This window comes from Arachis hypogaea, chromosome 13, assembly GCF_003086295.3.
Source record: "Arachis hypogaea cultivar Tifrunner chromosome 13, arahy.Tifrunner.gnm2.J5K5, whole genome shotgun sequence".
Classification (NCBI taxonomy): domain Eukaryota; kingdom Viridiplantae; phylum Streptophyta; class Magnoliopsida; order Fabales; family Fabaceae; genus Arachis; species Arachis hypogaea.
In genome coordinates, this window is record NC_092048.1 from 93,838,431 (window position 1) to 93,857,815 (window position 19,385).

Here is a 19,385-nt window from a genome sequence, read left to right on the forward strand (position 1 = left end):
GCCTGAGATTGGGTAAATTACCCCCTTGCCATAACTTCATAACTTCCTTCTGCACCACTTCCTTCATGATTGGGTTCAGCTTCCTTTGGGATTGAATGGATGGTTTGGCATCATCTTCCAGCAGTATCTTGTGCATACATATGGCCAAACTTATCCCCTTCAAGTCAGCAAGAGTCCAACCAATGGCATCTTTGTGGTTTCGCAGTACTTTGAGCAGTTCATCCTCTTGATCTTGGCTGAGGCATGAGCTTATAATTACTGGGTAATTTTCATCTTCTCCTAAGTATGCATATTTGAGACAGGGTGGCAATGCTTTGAGTTCAAGTTTGGGTGCTTCTGACTTTTCGTTCTCTTCCTTTGGTGCACCTTGTATTTGAATCTCTACTGTTGCAACCTCTTCACTAAACGTAGGTTCCTCCTCTATTATACCTTCATGTTCTTCTTCTTCAAAGTTTTCCTGCACTGCGTCTTCAAGTGAGTCCAAGCTTATACACTCTCCCATTTGCTCTGGTGGGTAACTCATGGCTTTGAACACATTGATCGTCATCTTTTTATTGTGTAATCTCAGGGTGAGATCTCCTTTTTGTACATCAATGACAACTCCAACAGTGGCCAAGAATGGCCTTCCCGGGATGATGGAAGCCTTGGCTTCCTCCTGCATGTCCATCACTACAAAGTCTGTTGGGAAGATAAAATCTCCCACTTTCACCAGCAAATCTTCTACGACGCTATGCGGGAACTTGAACGATCGGTTTGCCAATTGTAAGGCCATCTTTGTTGATTTAGCTTCCTCAATCTTCATCTTTCTCATCATGGCTACCGACATCAAATTGATGCTGGCTCCCAAGTCACAAAGAGCCTTTTCCACTGTGATTTCCCCTATAATACAAGGGATCTGAAAACTCTCGGGATCCTTCAATTTCTGGGGTAGTTTGTGCTGAATGATAGCACTACATTCTTCGGTTAGTATCACAGTCTCGTTGTTCTTCCAGCTTCTCTTCTTAGTCATGAGCTCCTTCAAGAACTTGGCGTAGAGTGGCATTTGTTCTATTGCTTCAGCAAAGGGTATGTTGATTTGCAGTTTCTTGAAGATTTCCAAAAATCTCGAAAACTGATTGTCATCTCCTTTCTTCTTTAATTGCTGAGGGTACGGGACTCTTGGAGCATCTGGCTTCAGCACTCCTTCCCCTTTTTGTGAACTCAGATTAGGAACTTGAGCTCCATCCTGCTCTTCTTCCTCTTTATCTGATTCCTTTTCTTGTGGTTTCTGGGGGGTTTCCTTCAGTTCCTTCCCACTCCTAAGGGTGATAGCCTGGCACTCCTCCCTTCGTGTTAAGCTAGTCTTGCTGCGAAGGTTGTGGCTTGGAATTTGCTTGAATAAGTAGCCAATTTGTGTCTCCAGTTTCTTGATGGCAGCATCCTGATTCTGCATATTGGACATCACCTCTTTTCGGAACGCTTAACTATCTTGAATCTCTTTGCCTATGCCTTCAAGTAGATTCTCAATCCTTGAGATTCTTTCATCAAATGATGATAGGTCAGGCTGAGGAGGGTTATTCTGGCCTTGATATGAATGTGGAGAGGTGTTGTTATGGGGGTGTTGATATGTTCTAGATGTGAAGTGTTGGGTGGTTGTATTGTTTGGATTTAGGCGTCTTTGATCAAGGCTTTGGTCTTGTTGATTTCCCCACCCAAAGTTCGGGTGGTTCCTCCATCCAGGGTTGTAGGTCTTGGAGTATGGATCATGGTTTTGCCTAGGTGAATTCCCAATGTAGTTGGCTTGCTCCTGACTACCCTCTGCTTCTTCATTCACTCCTTCTTGGGTTGTTGATGAAGTGGAGATTGCTGCAACTTGGTTCCTCTCCATCTTCTTGGTGAGGTCAGCTAGCTGCTGGGTAATGAGCTTGTTTTGGGCTAGCAGAGCATCTACATTGTTTAGCTCCATTACTCCTCTTGTGTTCCCTCGTTCGGAGGCATAGAAGTAGTCGTTCTCTGCTACTGTTTCAATTACATCTATGGCCTCCTCAATGGTCTTCTTCTTGTTCAAAGATCCTCCGGATGAATGGTCTATTGCCTTCTTTGACTCATAGGAAAGCCCTTCATAGAAAATGTGCAGCTGCACCCATTCATTGAACATATCTGGTGGGCATCTCCTTGTTAGGTCTTTAAACCTCTCCCATGCTTCATATAGAGTCTCACCATCTTGTTGCCTGAAAGTTTGGACCTCAGCTCTCAGCCTATTGATTCGTTGAGGAGGGTAAAATCTTGCTAAGAATTTGTTCACCACATCTTCCCAAGTTGTCAAGCTCTCCTTTGGGAAAGACTCCAGCCACTTGGCTGCCTTATCCTTGAGTGAGAATGGAAATAAGAGCAGTCTATAGGCGTCAGGATGAACACCATTAGACTTCACTGTGTCACATATTCTCAGGAAGGTGGTCAGATGTTGATTGGGGTCCTCTTGGACACTTCCTCCGAACGAACAATTGTTCTGAACAAGGGTGATGAGCTGTGGTTTTAGTTCAAAATTGTTGGCATGGATGGTTGGCTTTTGAATGCTACTTCCACAGTTTCCTGGGTTTGGATTGATGTAAGAGCCTAAAACTCTTCTATCCTCCCCAGCATGATTTGCTCGACCTCTTCCGCCATGGTTGTGAGCTTCTTCTTTACGATGGTTCTCCATGTTTTCTTCCATGTTTGGTTCAAAGTATTCCTCCTCTTCTTCAGCACCAACTACACGTTTTTCTCTTGCCTCCCTTCTTAGTATAAGGAAGGTTCTCTCAGGTTCAGAATCAAAGGAAGTTGAAGCCCCGCTTCTTCTCCCTGTCATACAACAAGCAAGTACAAGCAAAGAGAATAGGTGCAGAAAGTATATCTGTCAGAATTACTATTAGTGTGAGTGATGCAATATATCAAATAGTTAGTGGGTTAATGAGATGAATGGTAAATAACAAAGAAAGAATGGGGGGGGAAGGGAAGAAATTAACTAAAACAGGAAGTAAATGACTCAAACAGAAAATTAAATCAAACAAAAATAAAATGCTCAATCTAGTTATCCTTCAATCTAATCATTGTTGATGCACAATCAATCCCCGGCAACGGCGCCATAAACTTGATGCACGAAAAACTTGTCTCGCAACAAATTTCCTTCGGCAAGTGTACTGAATTTGTCGTCAAGTAAAAACTCACAATAGAGTGAGGTCGAATCCCACAAGGATTGATTGATCAAGCAACTTTAATTAGAAGAATGTTCTAGTTGAGCGAATCCAGGATTTGAGTTTAGAATTACAGAAAATAAAATGGCGGGAAGGTAAATGACAGAAAAAGTAAATGCTAGAATTAAAGAACTGAAAGTAAATGACTGAAGTAAATTACAGAATTATAAATGGGAATAGGGGAATTGCTCATAAAAGTAAGTAACAGAAAATAAAGAGAATGGGTAAGATCAGAAATGGGGAGTTCATTGGGCTCAGGAGATGTTGCATTCTCCGGATCAATTTCATTTTTATCTCTTCCTCAATCAATGCACTCATTGATCTCCTTGGCAATCTTAAGTGATTAAATTACAATTTCTTGTAATTCAATCTCTCAAATCTTGATCAATAGCCAATTCCTTTGTCAATTGCTCATGAGAAGAGATGAAGTTAGGTCACTGATTATACCACATGCATTTTCCAAATCAAGTGCTGAGAGGATTATAGTCACAAATCCATCCAAACCCAATTTGGTCCAGCATGAGAAAGTATTTCTAGCTTGATCTCTTCATTCCTCTTTCAAGGTTCAGAAGAGATCCAAGTATGAATAGCTTCTTTTCCAAGATAATTACCCAATTGGATGAAGATCGAAAGCTTTCAAGTAAAATCAAGAGAAAAGATAGAAGAAGAATAATGAAAACTAGTATTGATCCATCAAATTACAACAGAGCTCCCTAACCCAATGAAAGAGGTTTAGTTGTTCATAGCTCTGGAAAATGAAAACAAAGATGGATAATACATAATGAAACTAGAAGTGTAGAAAAAGTGAATACAGAGAGTAATTCTATGCCTAGAGGCTCCCTATATTTTCCAACTCCCTTTTTAATTCAAAGCTACTCCTATATATACTACTCTTCTACTCTTCTAGTTGGTTCTTCAAGTCTTGGGTCTGGGCCTTTGAATCTTGAGTTTGAAGCAGTTATCTTCTTCATTGGGCTTGACTTTACTTGCAGAGAGAAATTGTGAAGTGGGCAGAGACTTTTGCTCAGGACGTTAGTGGTGTTAACGTTCAGTGAAAATATGGGTTCGAGAACGTTAGTGACATTCAACTTTTTCACTAACGTTCCTTACCCAAGTAAGAGCCACGTTAACCTCAACGTTAGTGGCACAAATGTTGCCACTAACGTTGCCTCTTTGTCTTTCGCGCACGTTATTGGGACTCAACTTTCCCAATAACGTTGAGAAACCTCCCCCTTCCCAACGTTAGAGTCCACGTTAACTTAGTTAACGTGGCTCTTTTAACGTAGGCTTGCCAACCTTCGAGAACGTTAGTGACACTTAACATTGTCACTAACGTTCCAATGTGCCCCTTAGTTCCCACGTTAGAGTCCACGTTAACTAGGTTAACGTGGCTTCTAACGTGGCTTATGCTAGCCATCTCCAACGTTAGTGACAAAGTTGAGTGTCACTAACGTTGGTTCAACATTCCCTTATCCACGTTAGCTTCCACGTTAACTAAGTTAACGTGGGAGTTAACGTGGCTCATGGTGGCATGTGTGGGCTCCTTCCAACGTTAGTGACAATGTTGGGTGTCACTAACGTTGGCGTCACCTCCCTTCCTCACGTTAGCTTCCACGTTAACTAGGTTAATGTGGGAGTTAACGTGGCCTAGAGTGACTTGGCCAACGTTGGTGATAATGTTGAATGTCACTAACGTTGGCTTCCCCCCTTTCTTCTTAACGTTAGAGGCCACGTTAACTAAGTTAACATGGACTCTAACGTGGCCACTTATATCTTGGTCCAACGTTAGTGATAATGTTAAGTGTCACTAACATTGGCTCCATTTCCTTTCTTCCATGTTAGAGTTCACGTTAACTTAGTTAACGTGACTCTTAACGTGGGCAATGATGGCTTCGAGAGCGTTATTGGCAATCACTTTTCTCATTAACTTTGCAAGTTACTCCCATTCCACGTTAGTGTTAACGTTAGTGTAACTAACGTAGCCACTAATGTGGTTCTTCTTTGCTTCCTTTGTCCTGAAATCAAGCAATAAAGTGCATCAAAGTTTTAGTCCAAGTCATGGGAAATGAACATCCAATTTGTCCTTAAATTCATGCAAAATCCTCATGAAATCATGTAAAGTGCACAATGTATGCTTGAATCAAGATGTAAGTGAATATCTACCCAAAACTAGCTTATTTCCTAAGGAAATGCATGAAACTACCCTAAAAATAGTAAAGAAAAGGTTAGTGAAACTGGCCAAAATGCCCTGGCATCATTTACTGCACCTAATTCCAATTTACATGGAAGAAGCATCTCCATTCCTGCCATTGGAGCAAACAATTTTGAGCTGAAACCTCAATTAGTTTCTCTGATGCAACAGAACTGCAAGTTTCATGGACTTCCATCTGAAGATCCTTTTCAGTTCTTAACTGAGTTCTTGCAGATCTGTGATACTGTTAAGACCAATGGGGTTGACCCCGAGGTCTACAGGCTTATGCTTTTCCCGTTTGCTGTAAGAGACAAAGCTAGAGTGTGGTTGGACTCTCAACCCAAAAATAGCCTGAACTCTTGGGATAAGCTGGTCACGGCTTTCTTAGCCAAGTTCTTTCCTCCTCAAAAGCTGAGTAAGCTTAGAGTGGATGTTCAAACCTTCAGACAGAAAGAAGGTGAATCCCTCTATGAAGCTTGGGAGAGATATAAGCAACTGACCAAAAAGTGTTCTTCTGATATGCTTTCAGAATGGACCATCCTGGATATATTCTATGATGGTCTGTCTGAATTAGCTAAGATGTCATTAGATACTTCTGCAGGTGGATCCATTCACCTAAAGAAAATGCCTGCAGAAGCTCAAGAACTCATTGACATGGTTGCTAATAACCAGTTCATGTACACTTCTGAGAGGAATCCTGTGAGTAATGGGACGCCTCAGAAGAAGGGAGTTCTTGAAATTGATGCTCTGAATGCCATATTGGCTCAGAACAAACTATTGACTCAGCAGGTCAATATGATTTCTCAGAGTCTGAATGGAATGCAAGCTGCATCCAACAGTACTCAAGAAGTATCTCCTGAAGAAGAAGCTTATGATCTTGAGAACCCTGCAATAGCAGAGGTGAATTACATGGGTGAACCTTATGGAAACACCTATAATTCCTCATGGAAAAATCACCCAAATTTCTCATGAAAGGATCAACAAAAGCCTCAACAAGGATTTAATAATGGTGGAAGAAACAGGTTTAACAATAGTAAACCTTTTCCATCATCCACTCAGCAACAGACAGAGAATTCTGAGCAGAATCCATCTAGCTTAGCAAATTTAGTCTCTGATCTATCTAAGGCCACTGTGAGTTTCATGAACGAAACAAGGTCCTCCATTAGAAATTTGGAGGCACAAGTGGGCCAGCTGAGTAAGAAAATCACTGAAACTCCTCCTAGTACTCTCCCAAGCAATACAGAAGAAAATCTAAAAGGAGAGTGCAAGGCCATTGAAATGACCATCATGGCCGAAACCACAAAAGAGGAGGAGGACGTGAACCCCAGTGAGGAAGACCTCCTGGGACGTCCAGAGATCAAAAAGGAGTTTCCCTCTGAGGAACCAAAGGAATCTGAGGCTCATCTAGAGACCATAGAGATTCCATTGAACCTCCTTATGCCATTCATGAGCTCTGATGAGTATTCTTCTTCTGAAAAGAATGAAGATGTTACTGAAGAGCAAGTTGCCAAGTACCTTGGTGCAATCACGAAGCTGAATGCTAAATTATTTAGTAATGAGACTTGGGAAGATGAACCTCCCTTGCTCACCAATGAACTGAGTGATCTGGATCAACTGAGATTGCCTCAGAAGAAACAGGATCCTAGAAAGTTCTTAATACCTTGTACCATAGGCACCATGACCTTTGAGAAGGCTCTGTGTGACCTTGGGTCAGGGATAAACCTCATGCCCCTCTCTGTAATGGAAAAACTGGGAATCTTTGAGGTGCAAGCTGCTAGAATCTCATTAGAGATGGCAGACAACTCAAGAAAACAGGCTTATGGACTAGTAGAGGACATGTTAGTAAAGGTTGAAGACCTTTACATCCCTGCTGATTTCATAATCTTGGATACTGGGAAGGATAAGGATGAATCCATCATTCTTGGAAGACCCTTCCTCGCCACAGTAAGAGCTGTGATTGATGTGGACAGAGGAGAATTGATCCTTTAACTGAATGAGGACAACCTTGTGTTTAAAACTCAAGAATCTCCTTCTGTAACAATGGAGAGGAAGCATAGAAAGCTTCTCTCAGTACAGTGTCAAATAAAACCCCCACAATCAAACTTTAAGTTTGGTGTTGGGAGGCCTCAGCCAAACTCTAAGTTTGGTGTTGAATCCCCACATCCAAACTCTAAGTTTGGTGTTGGGAGTCTATAAAATTGACCTGATCACCTGTGTGGCTCCGTAAGAGCCCACTGTCAAGCTATTGACATTAAAGAAGCGCTTGTTGGGAGGCAACCCAATTTTTATTTATCTAATTTTATTTTTATTTTTATTGTTCTTTCATGTTTTATTAGGTTCATGATCATGTGGAGTCACAAAATAATTACAAAAATTAAAAACAGAATCAAAAACAGCAGAAGAAAAATCACACCCTGGAGGAAGGACTTACTGGCATTTAAACGCCAGTAAGAAGCATCTGGCTGGCGTTCAACGCCAGAACAGAGCATGGAGCTGGCGCTGAACACTAGAAACAAGCATGAAGCTGGCGTTCAACGCCAGAAATATGCTGCATATGGGCGTTGAACGCCCAGAACAAGCATCACTTCGGCGTCTAAATGCCAGAAATGTATGCAAAGGCATTTTACATGCCTAATTGGTGCAGGGATGTAAATCCTTGACACCTCAGGATCTGTGGACCCCATAGGATCCCCACATACCTCCACTCACATTTCCTCCTCATAATCCTAGATCACCCTTTCCTAAGAACCCTTCACCAATCACCTCAATCTCTCTTCCCCATCACCTCTTCACCACTCACATCCATACACCCCACCTACCTTCAAAACTCAAAATCTCTTTTTCCCACCCAATCCCACCCATATAGCCGAATACATACATCCCTCCATATCCTCCATATATTCTTCTTCTTCTATTCTTTCTTCTTTTTCTTGAGGGTGAGCAACATTCTAAGTTTGGTGTGGTAAAAGCATAGCTTTTTTTGTTTTTCCATAACCATTGATGGCACCTAAGGACAGAGAAACCTCTAGAAAGAGGAAAGGGAAGACAAAAGCTTCCACTTCCAAGTCATAGGAGATGGAGAGATTCATCTCAAGGGTCTATAGCTCAGTGGTAGAACATTTGACTGCAAATCAAGAGATCCCTGAGATACCTCAGGGGATACATTTTCCTCCACACAATTATTGGGAACAACTAAGGGTGGAACATCAAGAGCACTCCATCATCCTTCATGAAATTAGAGAAGATCAAAGAGCAATGAGGGAGGAGCAACAAAGACAAGGAAGAGACATAGAAGAGCTCAAGGACATCATTGGTTCCTCAAGAAGGAAACGCCACCATCACTAAGGTGGACTCATTCCTTGTTCTTAAATTTTCTGTTTTTCGTTTTTATGTTAAATGTTTATCTATATTTGTGTCTTATTACATGATCATTAGTATTCAAGTGTCTATGCCTTAAAGTAGTGAATATGAATCCATCACCTCTCTTAAATGGAAAAATATTTTAATTACAAAAGAACAAGAAGTACATGAGTTTCGAATTTATCCTTGAACTTAGTTTAATTATATTGATGTGGTGACAATACTTTTTTGTTTTCTGAATGAATGCTTGAACAGTGCATATGTCTTTTGAAGTTGTTGTTTATGAATGTTAAATATGTTGGCTCTTGAAAGAATGATGAACAGGAGAAATGTTATTTGATAATCTGAAAAATCATAAAAATGATTCTTGAAGCAAGAAAAAGCAGTGAATACAAAAGCTTGCAGAAAAAAATGGCAAAAAAAAAAAGAGAAAGAAAAAGAAAAAGCAAGCAGAAAAAGCCAAAAGCTCTTAAAACCAAGAGGCAAGAGCAAAAAGCCAGTAACCCTTAAAACCAAAAGGCAAGGGTAAATAAAAAGGATCCCAAGGCTTTGAGCATCAGTGGATAGGAGGGCCTAAAGGAATAAAATCCTGGCCTAAGCGGCTAAACCAAGCTGTCCCTAACCATGTGCTTGTGGCGTGAAGGTGTCAAGTGAAAACTTGAGACTGAGCGGTTAAAGTCAAGGTCCAAAGCAAAAGAAGAGTGTGCTTAAGAACCCTGGACACCTCTAATTGGGAACTTCAGCAAAGCTGAGTCACAATCTGAAAAGGTTCACCCAATTATGTGTCTGTGGCATTTATGTATCCGGTGGTAATACTGGAAAACAAAGTGCTTAGGGCCACGGCCAAGACTCATAAAGTAGCTGTGTTCAAGAATCAACATACTGGACTAGGAGAATCAATAACACTATCTGAACTCTGAGTTCCTATAGATACCAATCATTCTTAACCTCAATAGATAAAGTGAAATGCCAAAACTATTCAAGAGGCAAAAAGCTACAAGTCCCGCTCATCTGATTGGAGCTATGTTTCATTGATAGTTTGGAATTTATAGTATATTCTCTTCTTTTTATCCTATTTGTTTTTCAGTTGCTTGGGGACAAGCAACAATTTAAGTTTGGTGTTGTGATGAGCGAATAATTTATACGCTTTTTGGCATTGTTTTTAGTATGTTTTTAGTAGGATCTAGTTACTTTTAGGGATGTTTTTATTAGTTTTTATGTTAAATTCACATTTCTGGACTTTACTATGAGTTTGTGTGTTTTTCTGTGATTTCAGGTATTTTCTGGCTGAAATTGAGGGACTTGAGCAAAAATCAGATTCAGAGGTTGAAGAAGGACTGCTGATGCTGTTGGATTCTGACCTCCCTGCACTCAAAGTGGATTTTCTGGAGCTACATAACTCCAAATGCGCGCTGGTGGACGAAATTGTGATCACATTAATGTAGTACTCTTTGTTATTGTATGGAATCATTATTATGGCTCTTTACTATGTGTGGACACAACTCCGTTCAACTAACCAGCAAGTGTACTGGGTCGTCCAAGTAATAAACCTTACGTGAGTAAGGGTCGATCCCACAGAGATTGTTGGCTTGAAGCAAGCTATGGTCACCTTGTAAATCTCAGTCAGGCGGATTTAAACATGATACTTTATTAGATTAAAATAAACAATAAAAGGGATAGAGATACTTATGTAGATTCATTGGCAGGGATTTCAGATAAGCGTATGGAGATGCTTTTCGTCCCTCTGAACCTCTGCTTTCCTGCTATCTTCATCCAATCAGTCTTACTCCTTTCCATGGCTGGCTGTATGCAAGGGCATCACCGTTGTCAGTGGCTACATCCCCTCCTCTCAGTGAATCATATGCTCACGCACCCTGTCACGGCACGGCTATTCATCTGTCGGTTCTCGATCGTGCTGGAATAGGATTCACCCTCCTTTTGCGTCTGTCACTAACGCCCAGCACTCGCGAGTTTGAAGCTCGTCACAGTCATTCAATCATTGAATCCTACTCAGAATACCACAGACAAGGTTTAGACCTTCCGGATTCTCTTGAATGCCGCCATCATTCTAGCTTACACCACGAAGATTCTGGTTAGGAGATCTAAGAGATACTCATTCTAGCTTAATTCATGTAGAACAGAAGTGTTTGTCAGGCACGCGTTCATAAGGGGGAAGGATGATGAGCGTCACACATAATCATCACCTTCATCACGTTCTTGGGTGCGAATGGATATCTTAGAAGCGAAATAAGAAGAATTGAATAGAAAACAGTAGTACTTTGCATTAATCTTTGAGGAACAGCAGAGCTCCACACCTTAATCTATGGAGTGTAGAAACTCTACCGTATGAAAATACATAAGTGAAGGTCCAGGCATGGCCGTGTGGCCAGCCCCCATGGTCTAAGAACAATGCGTTCAAAGATGATCCTAAGATCCTAAGATGATCAAAAGATCATAAGGTAATCCAAAGATCCAAAGATGTCAAATACAATAGTAAGAGGTCCTATTTATAATAAACTAGCTACTAGGGTTTACATGAGTAAGTAATTGATGCATAAATCCACTTCCGGGGCCCACTTGGTGTGTGTTTGGGCTGAGCCTGAGTGTTGCACGTGCAGAGGCCATTTGTGGAGTTGAACGCCAGTTTCTGTGCCAGTTTGGGCGTTCAACTCTGGTTTTGGATCCTTTTCTGGCGCTGGACGCCAGATTTGGGCAGAAGGCTGGCGTTGAACGCCAGTTTACGTCGTCAATTCTTGGCCAAAGTATGGACTATTATATATTGCTGGAAAGCCCTGGATGTCTACTTTCCAACGCAATTAGAAGCGCGCCATTTCGAGTTCTGTAGCTCCAGAAAATCTACTTTGAGTGCAGGGAGGTCAGAATCCAACAGCATCAGCAGTCCTTCTTCAACCTCTGAATCTGATTTCTGCTCAAGTCCCTCAATTTCAGCCAGAAAATACCTGAAATCACAGAAAAACACACAAACTCATAGTAAAGTCCAGAAATGTGAATTTAACATAAAAACTAAGGAAAACATCCCTAAAAGTAACCAGATCCTACTAAAAACATACTAAAAACAATGCCAAAAAGCGTATAAATTATCCGCTCATCACAACACCAAACTTAAATTGTTGCTTGTCCCCAAGCAACTAAAAATCAAATAGGATAAAAAAGAAGAGAATATACTATAAATTCCAAACTATCAATGAAACAGAGCTTCAATCATATGAGCGGGACTTATAGCTTTTTGCCTCTTGAATAGTTTTGGCATCTCACTTTATCCATTGAGGTTCAGAATGATTGGCATCTATAGGAACTTTAGATTTCGAATAGTGTTATTGACTCTCCTAGTTCAGTATGATGATTCTTGAACACAGCTTCTTTATGAGTCTTGGCCGTGGCCCTAAGCACTTTGTTTTCCAGTATTACCACCAGATACATAAATGCCACAGACACATAATTGGGTGAACCTTTTCAGATTGTGACTCAGCTTTGCTAAAGTCCCCAATTAGAGGTGTCCAGGGTTCTTAAGCACACTCTTTTTTTTGCTTTGGACCTTGACTTTAACCGCTCAGTCTCAAGTTTTCACTTGACACCTACACGCCACAAGCACATGGTTAGGGACAGCTTGGTTTAGCCGCTTAGACCAGGATTTTATTCCTTTAGGCCCTCCTATCCACTGATGCTCAAAGCCTTGGGATCCTTTTTATTTGCCCTTGCCTTTTGGTTTTAAGGGTTATTGGCTTTTTCTGCTTGCTTTTTCTTTTTCTTTCTATTTTTTTTTCGCCTCTTTTTTTTTTTGCAAGCTTTGTTCTTTGCTGCTTTTTCTTGCTTCAAGAATCATTTTTATGATTTTTCAGATTATCAAATAACATGTCTCCTAGTCATCATTCTTTCAAGAGCCAACATATTTAACACTCTTAAACAACAACTTCAAAAGACATATGCACTGTTCAAGCATACATTCAGAAAACAAGAAGCATTGTCACCACATCAATATAATTAGGCTAAGTTCAAGGATAAATTCGAAACTCATGTACTTCTTGTTCTTTTGAATTAAAACATTTTTCATTTAAGAGAGGTGATGGATTCATATGACATTCATATCTTTAAGACAAAGTTACTAACTACTAATGATCATGTAATGAAGGCACAAACATAGATAAGCACATAACATAGAAAACGAAAAACAGAGAAAGCAAGAACAAGGAATGAATCCACCTTAGTGATGGTGGCGTTTCCTTCTTGAGGAACCAATGATGTCCTTGAGCTCTTCTATGTCTCTTCCTTGTCTTTGTTGCTCCTCCCTCATTGCTTTTTGATCTTCTCTTATTTCATGAAGCATGATGGAGTGCTCTTGATGTTCCACCCTTAGTTGTCCCATATTGGAACTCAATTCTTCTAGGGAGGTGTTGATGTGCTCCCAGTAGTTTTGTGGAGGAAAGTGCATTTGAGGCATTTCCGGAATCTCATGGTGATGAGCTTCTTGCGCCTCTTGAGCTCCATGACTGGGCTCTCTTGCTTGCTCCATCTTTTTCTTAGTGATGGGCTTTTCCTCTTTAATGAGGATATCTCCCTCTATGTCAATCTCAGCTGAATTGCATAGGTGGCAAATGAGGTGAGGAAAGGCTAACCTTGCCATGGTGGAGGACTTGTCAGCCACCTTGTAGAGTTCTTGAGGTATGATCTCATGAACTTCCACCTCTTCTCCAATCATGATGCTATGGATCATGATGGCCCGGTCTATAGTAACTTCAGACCGGTTGCTAGTGGGAATGATTGAGCATTGAATAAACTCCAACCATCCTCTAGCAATAGGCTTGAGGTCCAATCTTCTTAGTTGAACCGGCTTGCCTTTGGAGTCAATCTTCCATTGAGCTCCTTCTACACATATGTCCATAAGGACTTGGTCCAACCTTTGATCAAAGTTGACTCTCCTTGTGTAGGGGCGTGCGTTCTCTTCCATGTATGGCAAGTTGAACGCCAACCTCACATTTTCCGGACTAAAATCCAAGTATTTCCCCCGAACCATTGTAACATAGTTCTTTGGATCCGGGTTCTTACTTTGATCATGGTTCTTGGTGATCCATGCATTGGCATAGAACTCTTGAACCATTAAGATGCCGACTTGTTGGATGGGGTTTGTTAGAACTTCCCAACCTCTTCTTTGAATTTCATGTCGGATCTCTGGATACTCATTTCTTTTGAGTTTAAAAGGGACCTCAGGGATCATCTTCTTCTTGGCCACAACATCATAGAAGTGGTCTTGATGGGCTTTGGAGATGAATCTTTCCATCTCCCATGACTCGGATGTGGAAGCTTTTGTCTTCCCTTTCCCTCTTCTAGAGGATTCTCCGGTCTTAGATGCCATCAATGGTAATGGAAAAACAAAAAAGCTATGCTTTTACCACACCAAACTTAGAATATTGCTCGCCCTCGAGCAATAAACAAAAGAATAGAAGAAGAAGAAGAAGAAATATAGAGAGGGAGAGGGAGATGAGGTTTCGGCCAAGAGGAGTGTAGAGGGGTGTGTTGTGTGAATTTGATGAAGAATGGAGGTCTTTATATAGGGAAGGGAAGGGGGGGAAGGTTTCGGCCATATGGGTGGGTTTGGGTGGGAAATTGGTTTTGAATTTTGAAGGTAGGTGGAGTTTATGAGGTAGGTTTATTGGGAAGAGTGGTTGGATGTGAGTGGTGAAGGTTTAATGGGGAAGAGAGATTGAGGTGATTGGTGAGGGGTTTTTAGGGAAGAGTGTTTGTGGGGTTGTGTGAAAGAGAGTGGTGAGAAGAAGTTAGTGGAGGTAGGTGGGGATCCTGTGGGATCCACAGATCCTGAGTGGATCCTGTGGGGTCTACAGATCCTGAGTGGATCCTGTGGGGTCCACAGATCCTGAGTGGATCCTGTGGGGTCCACAGATCCTGAGGTTTTCAAGGATTTACATCCCTACACCCCTTAGGCATGTAAAAATGCCTTTGTATCCGACTCTGGGCGTTCAGCGCCAGGTTGGTGGCCATTTTGGGTGTTCAACGCCCATTTGTGTGCCATTTCTGGCGTTGAACGCCAGAACCATGCCTGTTCTGGCGTTTAGCGCCCAGAAGCTGCCCATTTTGGGCGTTCAGCGCCAGAACCATGTTCTGTTCTGGCGCTGAACGCCAGACAGATGCTCCTCCAGGGTGTGATTTTTCTTCTGCTGTTTTTGATTCCGTTTTCAATTTTTATATTTATTTTGTGACTCCACATGATCATGAACCTAAGAAAACATGAAAAACAATAAAAATAAGAATTAGATAAACATTGGGTTGCCTCCCAACAAGCGCTTCTTTAATGTCAATAGCTTGACAGTGTGCTCTCATGGAGCCTCACAGATGTGCAGAGCTTTGTTGAAACTCTCCAACACCAAACTTAGAGTTTAGATATGGGAGTTCAACACCAAACTTAGAGTTTGGTTGTGGCCTCCCAACACCAAACTTAGAGTTTGACTGTGGGGGCTCTGGTTGACTCTGCTTTGAGAGAAGCTTTTCAAGCTTCCTCTCCATGGTTGCAGAGGGAAATCCTTGAGTTTTGAATACAAGGGAGTTCTCATTCCATTGAAGGACTATTTCACCTCTGTCAACATCAATCACAGCTCTTGCTGTGGCCAGGAAAGGTCTTCCTAGGATGATGGATTCATCCTCTTCCTTTCCAGTATCCAGGACTATGAAATCAGTAGGTATGTAAAGGCCCTCAACCTTTACTAATACATCTTTTACTTGTCCATAAGCCTGTCTTCTTGAGCTGTCTGCCATCTCTAGTGAGATTTTAGCAGCTTGCACCCCATAGATTCCCAGTTTCTCTATTACAGAGAGGGGCATGAGGTTTATTCCTGAACCAAGGTCACACAGAGCCTTAAAGAGCATGGTGCCTATGGTACAGGGTATTATGAACTTTCCAGGATCCTGTCTCTTCTGAGGCAATGTCAGTTGATCCAGATCACTTAGTTCATTGATGAACAAGGGAGGTTCAACTTCCCAAGCATCAATGCCAAACAATTTGGCATTCAGCTTCATGATTGCACCAAGAAACTTGGCAGTTTGCTCTTCAGTAACATCCTCATTGTCTTCAGAAGAGGAATACTCATCAGAGCTCATGAAGGGCATAAGGAGGTTCAATGGAATCTCTATGGTCTCTAAATGAGCCTCAGAGTCCTTTGGTTCCTCAGAGGGAAGCTCCTTATTGATCACTGGACGTCCCAGGAGGTCTTCCTCCTTGGGATTCACGTCCTCTCCTCTCCTCACAGGTTCGGCCATGGCGCTTATGTCAATGGCCTTGCACTCTCCTTTTGGGTTCTCTTCTGTATTGCTTGGGAGAGTACTAGGAGGGATTTCAGTGATCCTTTTACTCAGCTGGCCCACTTGTGCTTCCAAATTTCTAATGGAAGATCTTGTTTCATTCATGAAACTTACAGTGGCCTTAGATAGATCAGAGACTAGATTTGCTAAATTAGAAGCATTTTGTTCAGAGTTCTCTGTCTGTTGCTGAGTTGATGATGGAAAAGGCTTGCTATTGCTAAACCTGTTTCTTCCACCATTATTAAAGCCTTGTTGGGGCTTTTGATCCTTCCATGAGAAATTTGGATGATTTCTCCATGTTGAGTTATAGGTGTTTCCATAAGGTTCACCTAAGTAATTCACCTCTGCTATTGCAGGGTTCTCAGGATCATAGGCTTCTTCTTCAAAAGATGCCTCTTGAGTACTGTTGGATGCAGCTTGTATTCCATGCAGACTCTGAGAAATCATATTGACTTGCTGAGTCAATATTTTGTTCTGAGCCAATATGGCATTCAGAGTATCAACTTCAAGAACTCCCTTCTTCATAGGCGTCCCATTGCTCACAGGATTCCTTTCAGAAGTGTACATGAACTGGTTATTAGCAACCATGTCAATGAGTTCTTGAGCTTCTGCAGGCGTTTTCTTTAGGTGAATGGATCCACCTGCAGAAGTGTCCAGTGACATCTTTGATAGCTCAGATAAACCATCATAGAATATATCTAGGATGGTCCATTCTGAAAGCATGTCAGAAGGACACTTTTTGGTCAACTGTTTGTATCTTTCCCAAGCTTCATAGAGGGATTCACCTTCTTTCTGTCTGAAGGTTTGAACATCAGCTCTAAGCTTGCTCAGCTTTTGAGGAGGAAAGTACTTGGCTAAGAAAGCCGTGACCAGCTTATCCCAAGAGTTCAGACTGTCTTTAGGTTGAGAATCCAACCATAATCTAGCTCTGTCTCTTACAGCAAAAGGGAAAAGCATGAGCCTGTAGACTTCAGGATTTACTCCATTAGTCTTAACAGTATCACATATCTGCAAGAATTCAGTTAAGAACTGAAAAGGATCTTCAGATGGAAGTCCATGAAACTTGCAGTTCTGCTGCATCAGAGAAACTAATTGAGGTTTCAGCTCAAAGTTGTTTGCTCCAATGGCAGGAATGGAGATGCTTCTTCCATGTAAATTGGAATTAGGTGCAGTAAAGTCACCAAGCATCTTCCTTACATTATTATTATTTTCGGCTGCCATCTCCTCTGCTTGTTCGAAGATTTCTGAAAGGTTATCTCTGGATTGTTGTATTTTAGCTTCTCTTAATTTTCTCTTCAGAGTCCTTTCAGGTTCTGGATCTGCTTCCACAAGAGTGTTCTTATCCTTGCTCCTGCTCATATGACAAGGAAGAATGGCCAAAAAAAATGATAATAATAATAGAGATCCTCTATACCACAGTATAGGGATCCCTTTGTGAGTGGAAGAGAAGGGGGAGACAAAGAATGTGATGTAATGGAAGAAACACAACTGTGATGAGGATTGAGATGTGAGATGAGATGTTAGGATATGAATGAATAAATAGAATAAGATGGGGGAGGGAAAATTTTCGAAAATTATTTTGAAAAAGAGTTAGTGATTTTTGAAAAATGGTTTTTGAAAAATTGTTAGTAATTTTCGAAAATTAAGTTTTAAAAATTAAAATAATTAATAAATTAAAAAGAAATTTTGAAAAAGGGGAGAGATATTTTCGAAAATGAGAGAGAGAGAGTTAGTTGGGTAGTTTTGAAAAAGTTAAGAAACAAACAAAAAGTTAGTTAGTTAGTTGAAACAAATTTTGAAAAGATAAGAAGATAGGAAGTTAGAGAAGATATTTTGAAACCAACTTTTTGAAAAAGATAAGATAAGAAGATATTTTTGAAAAAGATAAGATGAGAAGATATTTTTGAAAAGATATGATAGAAATTAGTTTTTGATAAAGATTTGATTTTTAAAATCACAATTAATGACTTGATTCACAAGAAATCACAAGATATGATTTAAAGTTTGAATCTTTCTTAACAAGCAAGTAACAAACTTCAAATTTTTTGAATCAAAACATTAATTGATTATGTTATTTTCGAAAATTTGGTATAAAATTAAGAAAAATATTTTTGAAAAATATTTTTTTAAAATTTTCGAAAATAACTAATAATTTTGAAAAAGATTTGATTTTTGAAAAAGATTTTGAAAAAGATAAGATTTTCAAATTGAAAATTTGATTTGACTCATGAGAAACAATTTGATTTTAAAAATTTTTGAAAAAGTCAACTCAAATTTTCGAATTTGATGAGAGAAAAAAAAGGAAAAGATATTTTTTTGATTTTTTGAATTTTTATGAAAAACATGAAAATTATGCAATGCATGAAATATTTAGATCAAAACATGTGATGCATGCAAGAATGCTATGAATGTCAAGATGAACACCAAGAACACTTTGAATGTCATGATGAACATCAAGAACATATTTTTGAAAAATTTTTAATGCAAAGAAAACATGCAAGACACCAAACTTAGAATTCTTTAATGCTTAGACACTAAGAATTCAAGAATGCATATGATAAACATGAAAAGAAACAAAACAAAAAATCATCAAGATCAAACAAGAAGACTTACCAAGAACAACTTGAAGATCATGAAGAACACTATGAATGCATGATATTTTCGAAAAAATGCAAGATGCATATGCAAGTGACACCAAACTTATAACATGACTCAAGACTCAAACAAGAACACAAAATATATTTTTGATTTTTATGATTTTATAATTTTTTGGATTTTTATTTTTTTTATTTTTTATTTTTTCGAAAATTAAAAGGAAAAATAAGGATTCCAAAACTTTTAATATGAATTCCAGGAATCTTGCCATGTTAGTCTAAAGCTTCAGTCCAGGAATTAGACATGGCTCACTAGCCAGCCAAGCTTTCAATGAAAGCTCCGGTCCAAAACACTAGACATGGCCAATGGCCAGCCAAGCTTCAGCAGGTGATCGTGGATCAACAGCGGGTAGATCAGGAACAGTAGCAGGTGGATTAGCTCCAACTAGCTTGCTCTTGATAACCAATTGCAAGCCTCAGTCCAAATGAATTTAGACATGGCTTTACAGCCAGCCAGGCTGCAACATATAATTACATGGGCTGGAGTGATTAGTTGAATACCAATCCTAAGGTAGTTTGGGTATGGCTTTACAGCCAGATATGATTCAACATATTTCATGAAACACTAGAATTCATTCTTAAAAATTTTGAAGGCATAGAATAATTTATTTTTGAAAACATTTTTATTTTTTTCGAAAA

General features: G+C 40.1%; 3 non-coding genes across 3 annotated transcripts; 2 read left to right on the forward strand and 1 right to left on the reverse strand.

Moving 5' to 3' along the window:
* Positions 1–2,132: 2,132 nt before the first annotated feature.
* Positions 2,133–2,239, forward strand: LOC112738973 (small nucleolar RNA R71). Its single transcript, XR_003169917.1, has one exon. It is a non-coding gene; the product is annotated as a small nucleolar RNA R71 (small nucleolar RNA).
* A 3,581-nt stretch (positions 2,240–5,820) lies between these two features.
* On the reverse strand, positions 5,821–5,928 carry LOC112739264 (small nucleolar RNA R71). Its single transcript, XR_003170199.1, has one exon. It is a non-coding gene; the product is annotated as a small nucleolar RNA R71 (small nucleolar RNA).
* Positions 5,929–16,809: 10,881 nt separating this feature from the next.
* Positions 16,810–16,917, forward strand: LOC112738845 (small nucleolar RNA R71). Its single transcript, XR_003169800.1, has one exon. It is a non-coding gene; the product is annotated as a small nucleolar RNA R71 (small nucleolar RNA).
* The last annotated feature ends 2,468 nt before the right edge of the window (positions 16,918–19,385 follow it).